The following is a 17,613-nucleotide window of genomic DNA, read 5'->3' as shown; positions in this document are numbered from 1 at the left end:
CCACCAGTAGGGGGAGTCCTGCTGATGCACATCAACTAGGAACTCCCCCAGGGTCACTGATTGGGGGCGTGCCTTAGGCCCTCACCTCCATAGGCTTCGGACAGGGCTATGCCCCCCGGAATCCTACACCGGACTACCCTTGAATATACGGGGCAGGTGATGGCACTTATTCCCCTCTTCCATCTACATAACAATACCAATACCAATGCCTAACCACCAATACCCAGGAAGTTGTGACGATTTGCTACGAGGTAGGCGAAAACCAAGTGGCTGGTGCCAATTTGCCAAGTGGATAAAATTCCTACCAGGCCCCTTAACGGCGACCAACCGAGGTCCCTAGCAAGGTCAAAGACGAAAGCCTTAAAGGGCGGAAGGGTGGCAAAAGAGGGAGATCCCCAGCCACGCCAGTGATAAATAGGGCAGGCCACGCCACCTGGGGCAGCCGATTGGCTGTCCAGGGGGTGACGCGGCTGGGGTTTCCCTCAATTGTGCAGAGGCTGAGAGCCAGCCACCACGTGTGTGGTGGGGGCGTGAAGCCCGCAACCCCACCTCCTTTTGGAAGGGCGGAAGTGGCTTTGTTTTAAATGAGACCATCTTGGCTGTGAGCCCTAGAAGACCTACACCCTGCCTGGCTGGCCATTTCCCATCTTGCCTGGGAGAGTGGAGTGCGGACTGACTCCAGCTACAATAGCTGAGGCTGTTGAACAGATTCTTGGGTTGAAGTATTGTTCACGGGAGGTTGAGAGAGCTTGTTGCTGTTATTGATATAATTGTTGTTATCTTTAGTTTTTGATCTTATGATTTACGTGGAAATTGTTTCCATTTGGTTGTGTACTTTTTGATGTGTTTTATTTATTATGACTTCTGTTATGTTTGTAATTATGCAAATCTTGTCATGTTGTAAGCCACCTTGAGCATAGTTTCAACTATGGAAAGGCGGCATACAAATACAGTGGTACCTCGGGTTACATACGCTTCAGGTTGCATACGCTTCAGGTTACAGACTCTGCTAACCCAGAAATAGTGCTTCAGGTTAAGAACTTTGCTTCAGGATGAGAACAGAAATCGTGCTCTGGCGGCGCGGCGGCAGCAGGAGGCCCCATTAGCTAAAGTGGTGCTTCAGGTTAAGAACACTTTCAGGTTAAGAACGGACCTCCCGAGCGAATTATGTACTTAACCTGAGGTACCACTGTAAAATGATGATGATGATGACTATAGATGATCCTTGAGGTCCATTCCAGCTCCACAGTTCTGAGTTCATATGCCCAGAAAGAAGGGGAAAGGATGAATACCTGTATATGTGCAAATAATAAATTAAAAACTAGTCCCAAGTCGCAAATGGATCTTGAAAGGCTGGCGATGGACAGCTGGAGTCCAGCATTAAAGGGAGTGATGTTATCTCTTCTCAATCCCCAAAACACTTGCTTCAATCCATTTTGATATAACCAAAAAATCTCTGAATCCTATCCACTGTATAGAAGGCAGCTTTGGGCTCCATTCAATTGCAGTAATGACTTCACTGCCAGCCTTCATTTTTCCCGCGATAGCATCAGTTCTCCCGGGCTTTATCTCCTTCTATTATGCCTAATTGCCTCCGTCCGAGGAACTTTCACCTCTTTGTCTACCGTCCTTTCAAAATGCTGGGGACAATCATCTTACCTTTCCTCTGTTCGCTGTGTGCCAAGTTACAGCTGTTCAGTTGTTCCAGCCTCCACATTCTGTTTGTTCCATTAACGAGAGGCCATCCGGTATTTTATCTAGCAGGAGAGAGAGGTTTTAAAGAGGCTCGTTTCACTCAGCCAAACAGGGTTATGGCCATGCTGTTTTCATCCTGCAAAATGAAGAGAGATCCGTGCCTCTTGGCTCTCGGATAGCTCAGTAACTGGCCATTGCTGCTTCATGGCACTGGTGGCCATCAAGGAATTCCTAGAACCTGGAATACAGGGCACACTCTTGGGCCAAGGTCAGATCAGAAACCAGCAAGTTGGGCTGAATGAACGTGGCATTCAGAGGCCTACTGCCTCTGATTCTCCAATGTAGTCATAAAGATTGGCACCCATTGACAGCAATATCCTCCATGTATGTCTCTTATCCTGTATTTTTATCTTGAGAACTGCCCTGAGATGAAGGGTGGTATCGTGTCATCGTCATCATCATCATCATCCCTCCACCCCAGTTGGTGACCATCGTTCTGGAATTTTAACTAAGCATTGTATGAATAAGTATTTTTGTTTGTCTGACCTGAATCTTCCATCATTGGCTGCTGAGGGTGGTACCCAACGTTCAGAAAATTCAGCTTGTTCTGAATTTAGCAGCCATGTCGCTTCCTGGGGCAAGATGGTTTGGACGTATAATGCCAATTCTCGCCCAACTGCGTTGACTGCTGTAATGTGTATGGGTTGCTCGTGCGTAAGTTGCCGCCTCTCCAGGCTTTGTTGCCTTGCTAAACCTTTCAGTCTGGGCAGCCCTTCACTTCGTGGCTGCCTCAGTCGCTAGCAGAATCCATCAGTGGGCGTTTCTTAAATCTTTTCCAACATAAAAGTTGTTTGACACCCAGTCTCCTCCTACTCTCTCTGCCCGGAAGTCTTCTGCGCAGGGTGGGCGTGGGTAGCAGAGGACCCGTGCTCTCCCCGCTGGTGTCCGGTGAAGAGTCCTGGAGCCCTCTCGCCGATTCCCCCATCAGCCCCTCTATATCCCTGGTGTTGCGCTGATTTGCTTCCCCATCTGCGGAGCTGCCTCTCTCCCTGCTGGGCCCTTCTCCAGCATCATTTGAGAGCCTTCCCTCCGCCTCTAGCTCCGATGTCAGTTCCCTGACAACTGCCAAGTGGTTTCTGGGCCCAATTCAAAGTGATGGTTTTGACCTATAAAGCCCTAAATGGCTCAGGACTTCAGATATCTCAAGGACCACCTCTCCTCTACCCAAACCCTGCAATTGTCACCTGAGGCCCTTCTTCATGTGCCTCCTCTGTGAGAGGTCCAGAGGGTGGCTCCCCGTTTGTGAACTGCTCTCCCCAGGAAGGCTCGCCTGGCGCCTTCCTTACATATCTTTAGGCACTAGGCAGAAACCTTCCTCTTTTACCAGGCCTTTCACTAATTAAACAATCTATGGCCTTTTAATCCTGCCAACCTAGCAGTTCAAAAGCACATCAAAGTGCAAGTAGATAAATAGAGTGGTACCTCAGGTTACATACGCTTCAGGTTACAGACTCCGCTAATCCAGAAATATTACCTCAGGTTAAGAACTTTGCTTCAAGATGAGAACAGAAATCGCGTGGCGGCAGCAGGAGGCTCCATTACCTAAAGTGGTTAAGAACAGTTTCAGGTTAAGAATGAACAATTTAAGTACTTAACCCGAGGTACCACTGTAGGTACCACTCTGGCGAGAAGGTAAATGGCATTTCCGTGCGCTGCTCTGGTTCGCCAGAAGCAGCTTAGTCATGCTGGCCACATGACTTGGAAGCTGTCTGTGTGAGATGAGCGCCACAACCCCAGAGTCGTCCGCAACTGGACCTAATGGTCAGGGGTCCCTTTTCCTTTACCTTTTTATGGCCTTTTAAACTGAAGGGGGATTGTTATTGTACATTATAAGGTTCCCATATGCCCTCTTTTTCCAGGACACGTCCTCTTTTTCATGTGTTAGAATCGTCACAGCAATCCGTAGTTAAAACTCGGCAAATGTCTCCTCTTTTTTGCTCTCCAGAAATACAGCAACCGTAATATATTTTTTTTGTTGTTATATTATAAACCACCTTGTGTTCTTCAGACTGAGGGTGGTATAGAAATTTAATAAATAAAATAATCAAACGGAGGCAGTATCCAATGCACTCATTCAGCAGTGCGACTTCCCCCCACTTTCTCTTCCCACATACAAGGTGTGCATTCCCCCCTGGCAGAAATATAGCCGGGTGATCGCCCATCCCTGCTGCCGCTTTGGAAAACCGCCTGAGCTGAGATTTCTTTCTCCAATGGCTTTCCCCGCAGGTGAGCCTGCGACTGCTCAACCCACTGAGCCCTTAATGACTTGTGCAATCTGCTTTTGTTTGCCAACCCTAGCAAAGGACCATGTCCAATGTGGGGTTTAAATTGCATAGCAAACAAACACCTTGAGCTTCTCCCCCTCTCCTGAGCCTCTTTGGCCACCTCTGCATTGATCCTGAGAAGGGCAGGACTGAGGGGTGTGTGTGTGTGTGTGTGTGTTTTCACTCTCTCCTGGCTTGCTTTCTTTGCTTCCAGACAGAGAATGATAAACAAATATGGAAGGGTGCCCTGAACAAGGCATATTTTTGCCTTCCAGAAAGCCTTATGGAAACAGAGGCTACCAGAACCAGGGACGTTAGCACTGGGGTTGGAGCTGTAATTAATGTGGACCCCACATTTTCCCTCAAAATTTGCTCAGGTTGGGCGGGCTAGGCTTAGAGGCAGTGACTCACCCAGTGCGCTTTATGGCTGAGTGGGGATTCAAACCCTGCTCTCCCAGGTACTAGTCCAGAACTTTAACCACTATACCAGGCATAGGCAAACTTGGCCCTCCAGATGTTTTGGGATAATAGCTCCCATCATCCCTGACCACTGGTCTTGTTAGCTTCTTTGGCGATCACTCATAGCTGAGTAAGATTGTCTTCCATAAACACGGTTTAAACAATGAGTGCGTAAGTGACTGTGGAGGCCAATTCTGGATCCACATGTCCTTCCACAATGGGGACATTGGTTCCCGGGCAGGAGTTGATCATGGTGTGGATTTGCCAAGCGTGCCTTCTTCTTAGCACATTTCTCCCTTTTGTCCTGAGTTCGAGTGTCTTCAAAGCCCATGGCACCTTTGGTAAAGGCTGTTTTCCAACTGGAGCGCTCGCAGGCCTGTGTTTCCCAATTGTCAGTGTTTATACTATGTGTTTTTTTAGATTTGCCTTGAGACGGTCTTTAAACCTCTTTTGTTGATGTTCTTGTTCAGATAGACCTTTCCAGAAGAAAGTGTAGCCTCCTTTTTCTTCCTTCAGTTGTCCCTTGCCTGCTCTTCGAGTCTCTTGTAGCGCTTCAATATCGATGTAAAACGTCACAGCTCTCTTGTAATGATGGCAGTTTTGCGTTCAGGACACTCGCTGTCTGTGTTATCTGACAAAATCCGTATATTCCATGTTCCAAAGTTCAGTTGTCTTTTATGGCCACTAGGTGGTGACCACACTGGGCGTGGTAATCCAGTCAGGGAAAAAGGGAGGCAGACTATGTTTAGGGAACTTTTTCTAGCCCCTTCCCCTTTTCGGAGTGAGCAGAGAGGATCCTAAAAAGGGCTGCTCAGTCATGGATACAGCTGCCGAGCTGCTCAACTGCCTCGTTCCTTGAGTCAGAATGACTGAATCTGTATCCACTGCCCATGTGCCGGTTCATAACTAGGGGCTTCCAGATTTCACAATCCTGCCCCTGTTACCATTTGCCGATCACCATGGGACTTTTGGGGTTTGGATTCGGTTTTTGGAAGATGCCTTTGCGTGAATTTGTTTTATGCGTGTAGATCAGTGCACGCTGACCAACACACAGTCTTCGCAGTAGGGCTCTGTTCCGATGGCATAAAGTAGTCACAACAAACCGGTAGATTCATCTCTGCTGCAGCCTTCATACGCCTTCACAGCCTTTGTAACATACCGCTTGTTATCATCCGCCTGTTCTGCCGTTGAGGACTTCTTGGATCATTCTTTGTCTAGCTCCTTCCCTTTGACCTCACCGCCTTGGGTGACCCTGCTGGGAGTACGAGATTCCCGACGACTTCGCTCACAAGCCCACTCACCACGACAAGGTGATGATCTAGCAAGTGGGTCCTGTTAGCTAGGGATCATGGTAATTGCAGTCCCAAAACATCTGAGTCCTTCTGGCGGTTCCCTCACTGCGAGAAGCCAAGTTACAGGGAACCAGGCAGAGGGCCTTCTCGGTAGTGGCACCTGCCCTGTGGAACGCCCTCCTACCAGATGTCAAAGAGAAAAATAACTACCAAACTTTTAGAAGACATCTGAAGGCAGCCCTGTTTAGGGAAGCTTTTAATGTTTGATAGGTTATTGTATTTTAGTGTTTTGTTGGAAGCCTCCTAGAGTGGCTGGGGAAACCCAGCCAGATGGCCGGGGTATAAATATTATTATTATTATTATTATTATTATTATTATTATTATTATTATTATCTGGAGGGCTGAGTTTGCCTATGCCCTCACTATACCATTTTGACTTTTGAAGCAAACAGAGGAAAATCCTGGGACTCTTAACCACTGTTCCCTAACCACCAGTAGAGTTTCCCCCCCCTGTATTTTCTTCTGGGCCTTATGAGCTTCTAGGACCTTATACTGTATGAAAGGCAGTCTATCAATCTATTAAGGGAATAACATACATACATACATACATACATACATACATAACGGAATTTGAGCAGCTCTTTTTTAAAAAAATGATGCTTTACCACACTTATTAACTATAGGCCCTGGAGAAAGGTTTGAATGAGTCTATGGATTTGCCTGGTCTACACCGTTCATAAGCCAGGTTCAAGGTCATCGAATCATCGAACTGTAGAGTTGGAAGGGGCAGTAGGGGTCGTCCAACCCCCTGCAGTGCAGAAATCTTTTGCCCAACCTGTGGCTCGAACCTATAACCGTGTGATTAAGAGGCTCCTGCTTTACTGACTGAGTTATCCCAGCCTTGTATTGATTTACAAAACCTTGAGCAACTTAGGTTCAGGGTACCCTAGGCACAGCCTGAAGCCTTATATCCCAGTTTGACCACTGAGATCGCTTGTAGGAGTGTCACTGGTCATTCCCCAAGTTAGTGAAGCCCATTTGTCATTGCCATGAAGCTGGGTTTTTAGTGTCATCAGCCCAGCCCTGTGGAATGCTCTTCCAATACGGGATCAGCAGGGTTCTTCTACGTTGACCTTTCAACATTTGCAGAAAACCACCAGGCTTATGTAGATAATTAAGAAAATCATTTTCTTAAATGGTTCACTCGTGATTCCTCATTTTTTTAAAAAAAGGTTTTTAAAAATATAAATATATAATTCTTGTAAATCATTTTGGGTTTTGTTTTTTTTAAAAAAGAAATCATGGTATGCATGCATCATTAAAAGTAAATACATAAATAAAATTGAGCACAGACTTGGCTTTTTCAGTTCCCAGATAAACCGCCTCCCAAACAGAGAAGCCTTGCAGGGTGATTTATACTGTTTACCGCTTCTGAAACGCAGCATCATTTTCTTTCTCTTTCTCTTTCTCTCTCTCTCTGCTTGTGAAGGTCATTTCCTCCCTGACAACGTGCCTTTTTTTCCTGGCCCGCCCTATGCATTTTCTTCCTGAAAGGGGAAGGGAAAAAAAAAAGGATGGAAGAGGAGAGAGAAAAGGTAGAATTCCCAAACATCTTTTCAGAGTGACTTTCCTTTATGCAATTCCTCCTCCTCCCTCTTCTCCCTCCTCCTAACCATCACCCAATATACCTTGAAAGGCCCTTTTTGTAAAACCGCTTTTCTTTTAAAAGCGAAAGCAAAATAATAATAAAAAAAAACAGCTGCTCCACTGAAGCTATCCAAATCTAATTAACTACAGAAGCTGAAGGTTTATTCTTAGTATTATTATTATTATTATCATTATTAAGTATCTCAGTTTCTCGGTTTCTCAGAATCCCCATTTATACCTTCATTCACTGAGGCCACACAAAAACAAGAGAAAGGCAGAGAGACCCCAGTCATTGTCTCCATAGTCTCGGGAACAGAAAGCGACTAATAAGCAGGCTCTGTGAAACCCAAGGGGAGATCGGACCCTTCCTGAACTTGGCCACTGCAAACTTTGCAAGACAAAGAGGCGTCGGGAGGGGGCTGCTGAAAGGCTTAAGCCTCAGGTCACCGAAAAGCTTGTGAGAATTGGTTCAACCTCTGAATAGCAGTTCAGTTCCAAATCGTCCCAGCGCCGATTCAATGGGATGCCTGCTTCTTCGTAGGAATAGAGAAGCGGTTTGGTTTGCTTTTCCTTTCCTTTAAGGTGGAGGGCGAGGAAAGTTTGCAGAATATCAATGAGGCAATACGTGGTTTGAAGAGCGAGTCGGAAACTCCGCCGAGGTTTTCTTCTGGCAGATGTACTGCAACACACCCACAGCAATAAAACTCTGTCCTTGGCCCTCCGTGCTAACGAAGGATAAATCTTAATTCTTTGGAGAGCTGCGATTGAGGCAAAGGATCCGAAAGACTGAAGCAAGGCTGCATCTCTCCCGTGAGGTATTGGGAACCTGGCATCAGAACTCTCTGATGCCTCAACCCTGGCTCCCTGTATACTTTACCTCTGCATGGTGTGGGGCGCTGAGAGGAGAAGGATGATGTCTCTGGGAAACTGTAGTCTGTTCTTCACAGACTCATGCAAAAGGGCCTTTGGAACCTTTTGTCTTAAAGACTTTGTTCATTCACTCATTCATTAAATTTCTATCCCATCTTTTTCCCCCTCATAGGCTTTAAGGTGCCAAGGCTAAAGAAGTGAAACGAGACATTTGAAAATAAAATACAACGCATTTTAAAATTAGGTTAACAATTTTTAAAACAATTGCAAACGTTAAGATCATTTAAAAACAACCACCCTTGCAGCTAATCATGTCAGGGTTGCCAGGAGCAGCACTGTGTTAGACCATACTTAGAAGACTGTGTCCAGTTCTGGGCACCACAATTTAAGAAGGATATTGAGAAGCTAGAACATGTGCAGCGGAGGGCAACCGAGATGATCAAGGGTCTGGAAAGAACAGTTAAGCGAGTTGGGTGTGATTAGCCTTGGAAGGAGGAGAACGAGAGGAGATAAGATGTTGTTGTTTAGTCGTTTAGTCGTGTCCGACTCTTCGTGACCCCCTGGACCAGAGCACGCCAGGCACTCCTGTCTTCCACTGCCTCCCGCAGTTTGGTCAAACTCATGCTGGTAGCTTCGAGAACACTATCCAACCATCTCGTCCTCTGTCGTCCCCTTCTCCTTGGGCCCTCCATCTTTCCCAACATCAGGGTCTTTTCCAGGGAGTCTTCTCTTCTCATGAGGTGGCCAAACTATTGGAGCCACAGCTTCAGGATCTGTCCTTCCAGTGAGCACTCAGGGCTGATTTCCTTCAGAATGGATCGGTTTGATCATCTTGCAGTCCATTGGACTCTCAAGAGTCTCCTCCAGCACCATAATTCAAAAACATCAATTCTTCGGCGATCTGCCTTCTTTATGGTCCAGATCTCACTTCCATACATCACTACTGGGAAAACCATAGCTTTAACTATACAAGGAGGTAAGATAACCATCTTCAAATATCTCAAGGCCTGCCCCATGGAAAATGGAGCAAGCTTGTTTTCTCCTGCTCCGGAGAGTAGGACATGAATCCAGTGGAACTGAGTTACAGAAAAAGAAAAGATTCTGTCTAAACTCCAGGAATAACTTTCTGACACTGACTGCCCATATGTTACTGGGGCCAGGTTTGAGCGTCTTCTATTAATTTACAAGGCCTAAAAAACATGAGTTCAGGATATATTAAAGACCACCTGATCTCTTACATCCTTGCCTGATCACTCAGAACTTTGAGGGAGTCTCTGTTGGTGGTCCTTCATGGCAGAAGATGTATGGCTTATAACTACCAGTGTACATAACTCCCTCCGAACTAAGATTTGGAAAGGTTCCCTCCTTGCTGAACTTTGGGTGTGTGGCTGAGACTTTCCTGTTCCAGCAGACATTTTTAAGGAGTGTTCAGCTCTTTGACAAATTGTATTGCTTTTTGTCCCATTATCAGTGGATTGCTCTTATGCACATTGATTAGACATGTGAATAACTAAGCGGTATACAAATGCCTTAAATAAATAGATAATAAAATGAATGCCAACTGGACAGCACCCAATGGATGCACTCCAATAGGGCCTTCCAATCATAGGGTCCAATGTGGTTGATAATGGGGGATACACTCTTTCTTGTACTAAAGAGTAATAAAGATATGACTCTCTGGCCAGCAACATCCACAGAGAAAGACCATACATGTGTGGCAGGTTCAAACAGAATTTATGGCAAATTGAAATTGAAATACTTTATTGTGATTTGTACAACTTGTATACAGTGAGATTACACGAGCACCCCCCCCCTCAGCTCTCTTAGTCTTAATTCCCCTCATTTACTGATGCACACCCACCAAACCCGAAAGTCAGTTGCCCTGTTGTAATCTTTTCATTCAGCAGCCTAACAGCCCACGGATAGAAGCTGTTCTTTACCCTGTTGGCGAATCTAATCATGTTTTTATATCTTCTGCCTGAGGGCAGGAGATCAAGAAAGTGCCGGCCAGGGTGTGAATCATCCCTGAGAATTTTCCTCACTCTCCTGAGGCAACATTCTTCCGCTATTTCATCCAGCGGATTCACAGGACAGCCCATAATACCTTGTGCTGTATTCGCCACCCTCTGTAGGCACTTCCTATCAGTTGATGTCAAACCAGCGTACCACACCATGATGCAGTATGAAAGGACACTTTCTATTGTGGACCGGTAGAAGGTGATCATCAAATGTTGATTGGCATTGTTCTTTCGCAATATTCTAAGGAGATGGAGTCAAATGAAAGTTGATTAGAAATCATTGATTAGAAATCATTGTCTAATTACTTGAATTATTATCATTCTCAGCATCCTTATGTGAATATCTCATTCACACATTAATATAAATCAGGTACACACCTTGAAATATATAATGTGCATGTCAACCCTGATACCTTTTCCTGGACCAATGCAGAAATCAAAACAGGCTTCACACTGCCAGTGGGATTTATGCCCTACAGATTGTGGAACTAAGGTGGTTTTTTCAAAGCCATTCTTTAAGCAAAAGCAAAACGATGGGACTGTTGACTTCTCTGATATCACTTTCATCCAAAAAAACCAAAAAGCCAACTTAAAAAACCACCTTGCTTTCATTCTTTTTTTGCTCCCCCTACCCCCGTTCTTTTTCTTTTGGTGCATCAATGAAGACGCCAATTTCAGTTCTGTTGTTAAATATGCTAACAACATATCTGATTTTCATGGCTCTCCACCAACAGCATTTCTTTCTGTCCTGCTTTGAAGCTCAACGTAGAATGCCCCGAGGCTCTTTAAATCTAAGTTGTAGCACAAATGAAAGTTATCCTTCTAGTTAAGAAATGCTACTCAGACGCATCTGGCACGGTTTTATATACCATAAGGTTTAAAGAGATGCTTCCAAAATTATTCACATTTTATACGTGGCCCATTTAATCAATTACTTCAAAAGTGTCCGACAAACACCTTAATCATGAGCAAAATGACTGAAGGAACCCCACACAGGGAGGAGTAAAACAGCATTCACCAACTGGGAGTCCTCCAGATGTTTGGAACTACAACTCCCATCATCCCAAGCCAGAACCCCTCCCTCTTAACTAGGGCTGATGCAAGTTGTATTTTTGTATTTTGTATTTTTGTATTTTGTATTGCACTTCCAGAGACCACCTTCTGCACAGGAACAGGTCAAAGTGCTGTGGACTCACAGTTTAGAGTTGTGAGCACCGGATTCACTCCAACAAGAAGACAGTCGTCGTACAGCAGAGTATAGCAGAGCATAAACGACTCGGAGAGCAGCTCTGTAGAATATATTCTTTTATTCTATCTACAGCTATAATACACAACTATGTACAGAGCTAAATGAGGTCTAAGCGAAAATGCTGAACTGCACTGAGTGTCTGCAGCTGCTCTTAGCAGCAACCTTATCTATACGCATGATCTCTCTCTAACACTCAGTCTCTCTCTCTCTCTCTCTCTCTCTCTCTCTCTCTCTCTCTTTGATGTGAGGCTGGAGTGGAATGTATAGAGAGCAGAAACTGCCCCCTCCTCTCTGGAGAATCAGCAGAGAACATCAGCAGATTCTTGGATAGGGGGGGGGTGAAATCTCCTCACGCGAGGCCGCCATTTTGGACCACATGGTCTACTACCGGTAACGGGAGCGGTTAGGGTCATTCTGTTGCTGGTGATTGGGGGGGGCTTCTGGAGCCAATTTTCAAGCGTATTTCTGCTTCATCTAGAGCAGTGTTTCCCAACCGGTGTTCCGCGGCACACTAGTGTGCCGCCAGACGTTGCCTAGTGTGCCGTGGGAGGGAGTCGGGCGAGTCGGGCTAATCCTCCGACGAGCTCCACCTCCAGACCCATTGCTCAAATCCTTTAACCCAGGAGGGCGGGGAGGGGGGGGAGAAAGAGAAAAAAGAAAGGGTGGAAAAAAAGAAGGGGAAGAGAAAATATTTTTTTTAAAAAAGGAAAGAGAGGAAAAAAAGCGAGGGATGGAGGAAGGGGAATAAACAGAAGGGGAGGACAATGAAGAGGGGCGGGGCTGGCAGGCAGCAGATAACTGGGGAGGGGGCGCGGCTGGCGGCGGCTCAAGGCAGGAAGGGAGGAGCTGCCTCGCGGAGAGTCTTGGGCTGCAGAGATTTCCCGTTCAGGAGCGCGGGAGGCCACGCCGTGGATGGGAATCTCCTCCTCCTCTTCCTCCTCCTCCTCCAGGAGAGAGGGTGGTCCGCCCCACCGAGTCGGGCCTGCTCAAGCGTGGGAGCCTATAGTTAGAGCTCAGCTCCTTTTCTTGCCTTCCCCGCCCCCCCACGGAGCACATTTTCCTCGCCTCCCCAACCCCCGCATGTAGAATAGAAGCCCTCCAGCCTCCACGGTGCACAAACTCTCCCCTCTGCAACGAAGCGCTTTGTTGCATATCTTTGGTGAGGTTTTTAGGCAGTCTTGGTGCACCTTAAATCAGCTATTTACTTCCGAGTAGGCCCCCTTCTCCCCCCCCCCCCCCGGTAGCACCTGACGTTGCTATTCGTATCATCAGGGTTGTTTGTTGATAATTTAATTGTTTTAAAAGCATCATGCTAAAGAGCTCTCTCCCACCCCCAGACCCTTGGGCAAAACAGAAACACACACATACACAAACACAGAGATTGAGCCCTGCAGGTTTTCTGAAATGAATGGATTCTGAATGCCTGTTTCAGTGGCTTGTCCGCCTTAGGCTGCTGGGCCAGACACCTGTTACACGGTGCAGTCCGTAAGCTGTGAGTGCTGCTACCTGCCGCCGAGACCACGTAACGACAGTCTTGAAAGACCTACATTGGCTCCCAGTACCTTTCCGAGCACAATTAAAAGTGTTGGTGCTGACCTTTAAAGCCCTAAGCGGTTTCGGTCCAGTATACCTGAAGTAGCGTCTCCGCCACCATCGTTCAGCCCAGACACTGAGATCCAGTGCCAAGGGCCTTCTGGCGGTTCCCTCACTGTGAAAAGTGAGGTTACAGGGAACCAGGCAGAGGGCCTTCTCAGTAGTGGCGCCCACCCTGTGGAATGCCCTCCCATCAGACATCAAAGAGATAACCATTACCTTCTATGCTGTTACTATTTTTTTATTTTTTTTTACATAAGTAAAAAGTGACCTTTCCCCATCTGGCATGGTGGTGTGCCTCGAGATTTTTTTCATGAAACAAGTGTGCCTTTGCCCAAAAAAGGTTGGGAAACACTGATCTAGAGAGCTTGGTGTCCTCTGAGGTTGTTGTTTTGTTTTTTTTAATGATATTTATTAGAAGTTTAATGATTACAGAAAAAAGAAGAAAGAAACAATAAAAGTTAAACAGAACAAAACAATACCTTACAATACATCAAAAATAAAAATAAAAATAAAAAACAATACAACAAAACAACAAAACAACAAAACAACAAAGAAAAAGACAAAAAACATTTAAAAACACATCCAATATTTCCGTATCTTTACCTTTCATTTACTTGTTTCTTCGACCTCCTCACACCTCCCTTTTTCGTATTCTAGTTCAATGATCTATTTCAGCAAATCCTTTCCATCTTTCTCAGTTTTTATTCTATAATTTATCTTAACACAATCTGACCTTAAATTTTCCACTTTGGCCCATGAACAATATATTTTTGCTTAATTCTTTATAACATTTCTGCTAAAGCCATATAACTTCATTCCAGCATCCTTCTAACATTCATTAATTTTGCAATATTTCTGTAAATATACTTTAATTTTTTTCCAATCTTCTTCCACCGACTCTTCTCCCTGGTCTCGGATTCTGCCATTCATTTCCGCCAATTCCATGTAGTCCATCAGCTTCATCTGCCATTCTTCCCGGGTGGGTAGATCTTGTGTCTTCCAATGCTTTGTGATAAGTATTCTTGCTGCTGTTGTGGCATACATAAAGAAAGTTCTATCCTTCTTTGGCACCAATTGGCCGACCATGCCCAGGAGAAAGGCCTCTGGTTTCTTGAGGAAGGTATATTTGAATACCTTTTTCATTTCATTATAAATCATCTCCCAGAAGTTCTTAATCCTTGGGCATGTCCACCAAAGGTGGAAGAATGTACCTTCTGTCTCATTACATTTCCAGCATTTGTTATCAGGCAAATGGTAGATTTTTGCAAGCTTGACTGTACCACCTGTAAATCATTTTCATTAAATTCTCTTTTAAGGCATTACATGCCGTAAACTTCATACCTGTGGTCCATAACTGTTCCCAGTCAGCCATCATAATGTTATGTCCAACATCTTGTGCCCATTTAATCATAGCAGATTTCACCGTTCCATCCTGAGTATTCCATTTCCTGATGTTGTTTTGTCCTTTGGTGGGGAGTTGCTGCAGGAGCTGCTGCTGTAGTCGGCGTATAAGACGACCCCCGACTTTTGAGAAGATTTTCCTGGGTTAAAAAGTAGTCTTATACGCCAGAAAATACAGTATATATAGTTTGATTTGAGTTTCTACTGAAATGAGGCTGCATTTTAATGTTGTACTTAATCTTGTTTTAAAGTTGTATTTTAATCAATTGTTTTCACCTGGTGTTAGCCGCCCTGAGCCCGGTCTTGGCTAGGGAGGGTGGGGTATAAATAAAATTTGTTGTTGTTGTTGTTGTACTTCCAAACTAGTGGCAGCTGGAATTGACTGCCATTGTTTTTCCTTGCATAGTTTTAGCAAAAAATGATTACATTTCTCACCAAAAGCAAACTCAGTTATGGGGTTATCAAGCGCCTGCTTTTTATTCAAGAGTTTCTCAAAGCCCTGGTTTTTGCCATTTAATGCAAACCACACAGCATTTAAGGGCATGACATTGTATACATCAGTTATGGAGTGATCCTTAATCTGGTTTGATTCTGGCCCCACAAATCTAAATTAAACTTTGTGAGTGTGAGTTTTTATAAAATGGAGAACATGGCTGCTGAGAGGGTCATGTTCTCCAGCGCAACTTCACCTCCTGAGACGTTGCCCTTGGTATTCAACTTAGCTCTGGCCTAAGCCTTACTCTCAAGACACCTATCCCAGCCACCCCTTGATGTGCCATTGAAGTGAATCAGCAGCCTTTGCAAGAGAGAATCTCTCTTGGGTAGGGAGTAGGTGAATCTGTCAACTCTGGTATATCTCAGTTTCTCATACAGCGGAACGTCAGTTCCCAAATGCCTCCATTAACGAACATTTCGGTTCTCGAACACCGAAAACCCGGGAGTAAATGCTTCCATTTTTGAACGTTTTCCGGAACTCAGATGTGTGACATGGCTTCCGCAAGCTCTTGCAACTAATGGGAAGCCGTGGCTCAGTTTTCAAATGTTTTGGAAGCTGAACGGTCTTCCGGAACAGATTACGTTCGAGAACTGAGTTACCACTGTATTTCCAATCTTAAGTTCGGACTTTCATATTTCCACAACAGTTTGCAAATGTGTTTGTTTGTTGCTGTTGTTGTTGTTTTGATGGGGGGGGGAGTGCTCATGAAAATTCAACAACATTTTAGAACAATGTTTTCATCATTTGTACATTGCCATATGCAGCCCAGGAATTTTCTTAATCTTAAAATGAGTTCACCTGAGAGCTGGGAGGGAGCAGGCAGTGGGCTTTATTATTAGTTGATGGAACATTCAAGCCCCAGGTTCAGCACTCGCCGTGAGAAAACAGCTGTACGCCTTTTCATAAAGTTTCACGTTTAATAGTGTGTGAGGGAAATGTTAAAATAAGGTATGGCTGAGCAATATTTCAGTATTTTGTTTCTTTCTCCTGCTTGAGAATTATGGGGTCCCTGTGCTGCCTGCAACACATTTGGTAGGCTCTGTAGACGCAAACCCAGGCCAAGCCAGCAGAGATGGCAGTTGTAATGGTTTAGATGGCATGGGCCTTAACCCTTTAAAGCTCCAAATGGACTAAGGCCTGGATGCTGTGGTAATCTTGGATACAGTATTGCCTCTAACCGATGGGGCAGAGACCAGTGATTGCTGAGAGATGTAGAACTAGTCTACACGGCCTCGGCCCAATATACCTGAAGGAGTGTCTCCATCCCCATTGTTCAGCCCAGACACTGAGGTCCACCTCCAAGGACCTTCCCTGAGCTCTGGCCTTTCTAGCTAGGGGTGATGGGAGTTGTAGTCCAACAACATCTGGGGACCCCCAGTTTGAGAACTGCTGCCCTAGAGCATGGGTAGGCAAACTAAGGCCCGGGGGCCGGAAGCGGCCCAATCGTCTTCTAAATCTGGCCCACAGACGGTCCAGAAATCAGCGTGTTTTTACATGAGTAGAATGTGTCCTTTTATTTAAAATGCATCTCTGGGTTATTTGTGGGGCATAGGAATTTGTTCATTCCACCCCAAAAAATATAGTCTGGCCCCCCACAAGGTCTGAGGAACAGTGGACCGGCCCCCTGTGGAAAATGTTTGCTGACCCCTGCCCTAGAGGAGGACCTGAGTGCAAGAGTACTATCCCCTCTTGTGGTTTCCAGAAACTAGTATTCAAAGGCGCATTGCCCTGACAGTGGAGGTACAGCATATCCTTCACGATTCGTAGCCATTGCTAGCCTGATGCTCCATGATTTTGTCTAATCCTCTTTGAAAGCAGGAAATAGCGTAAGACCTAAAAAAAATGACACAGACACCATAGGAACATTGTAAGCTGTTGCAGTAGCCACAAGGCTATTGATTGCGAAAAATTGGAAAAGTGGTATTGTACCAACAAAAACAGAGTGGCTTGCCAAATTATTGGAGTATTACAATATATCCAAAACAATGGGAGAAATTGGAAGGATCTCAAAAGAGAAGATAGACAGGGACTGTAAGGTGTTTAAAGGATACTTGCAAAACCATATTGAAAAATCAGAACTCCTATTAGAATAAACAAGTTCCGTTTTAAATACTGAAATACTAAATAAGATGGATAACAATGTGTAATAGAAAAAGAAGCATGAAATTAGGTTAAAGGTGTGTGAAAGGAAGCAATAGAAGTGGAAAGAAATTGCAGTTGAGTAGATTGGAAGTGGGGTGAGGGGTGGTGGATGGTGATGGGAAAAGGAATTATCTGTGGGATTGAGTGTAGGTATGTTTGAACATTTTTAAGGATTGTATGTTTGCATGCTTGTATATTCACAATATGTGTGTATTAATGCTGAATTATTTTAATAATAAAAATAATTAAATTTAAAAAAGGAAGATGGTAAGCTGTTGCTTTTGTCCTCAGCTTCAACCAGAACTGCTCCCAAATCCCGCCTAGTTTGTTTATTTCTCAGGACTTAGGGGTACCCCTCCTTTCCAAAGCAGCTGGTGACTGACCACCCACCAACGTTCACTTTTGCAGCAATGAAGAGGTTAA

The 17,613-nt window shown here is 45.0% G+C and overlaps 1 long non-coding RNA gene across 1 annotated transcript in view; it reads right to left on the bottom strand.

Annotated features, from left to right (window-relative positions):
- LOC310689129 overlaps positions 1–9,071 on the bottom strand; it is a 122,321-nt gene extending 113,250 nt beyond the window's left edge. Inside the window, exon 1 of the long non-coding RNA XR_014517349.1 lies at positions 8,908–9,071. This is a non-coding gene — a long non-coding RNA (uncharacterized lncRNA). The remainder of the gene's footprint in view (positions 1–8,907) is intronic.
- Positions 9,072–17,613: the final 8,542 nt, after the last annotated feature.

The sequence above is a fragment of the Podarcis liolepis genome, assembly GCF_965112155.1.
Source record: "Podarcis liolepis genome assembly, chromosome: 11".
NCBI lineage: Eukaryota > Metazoa > Chordata > Lepidosauria > Squamata > Lacertidae > Podarcis > Podarcis liolepis.
Note: the sequence above shows the minus strand (reverse complement) of the source record. Positions and strands in the feature narration are given on the sequence as shown.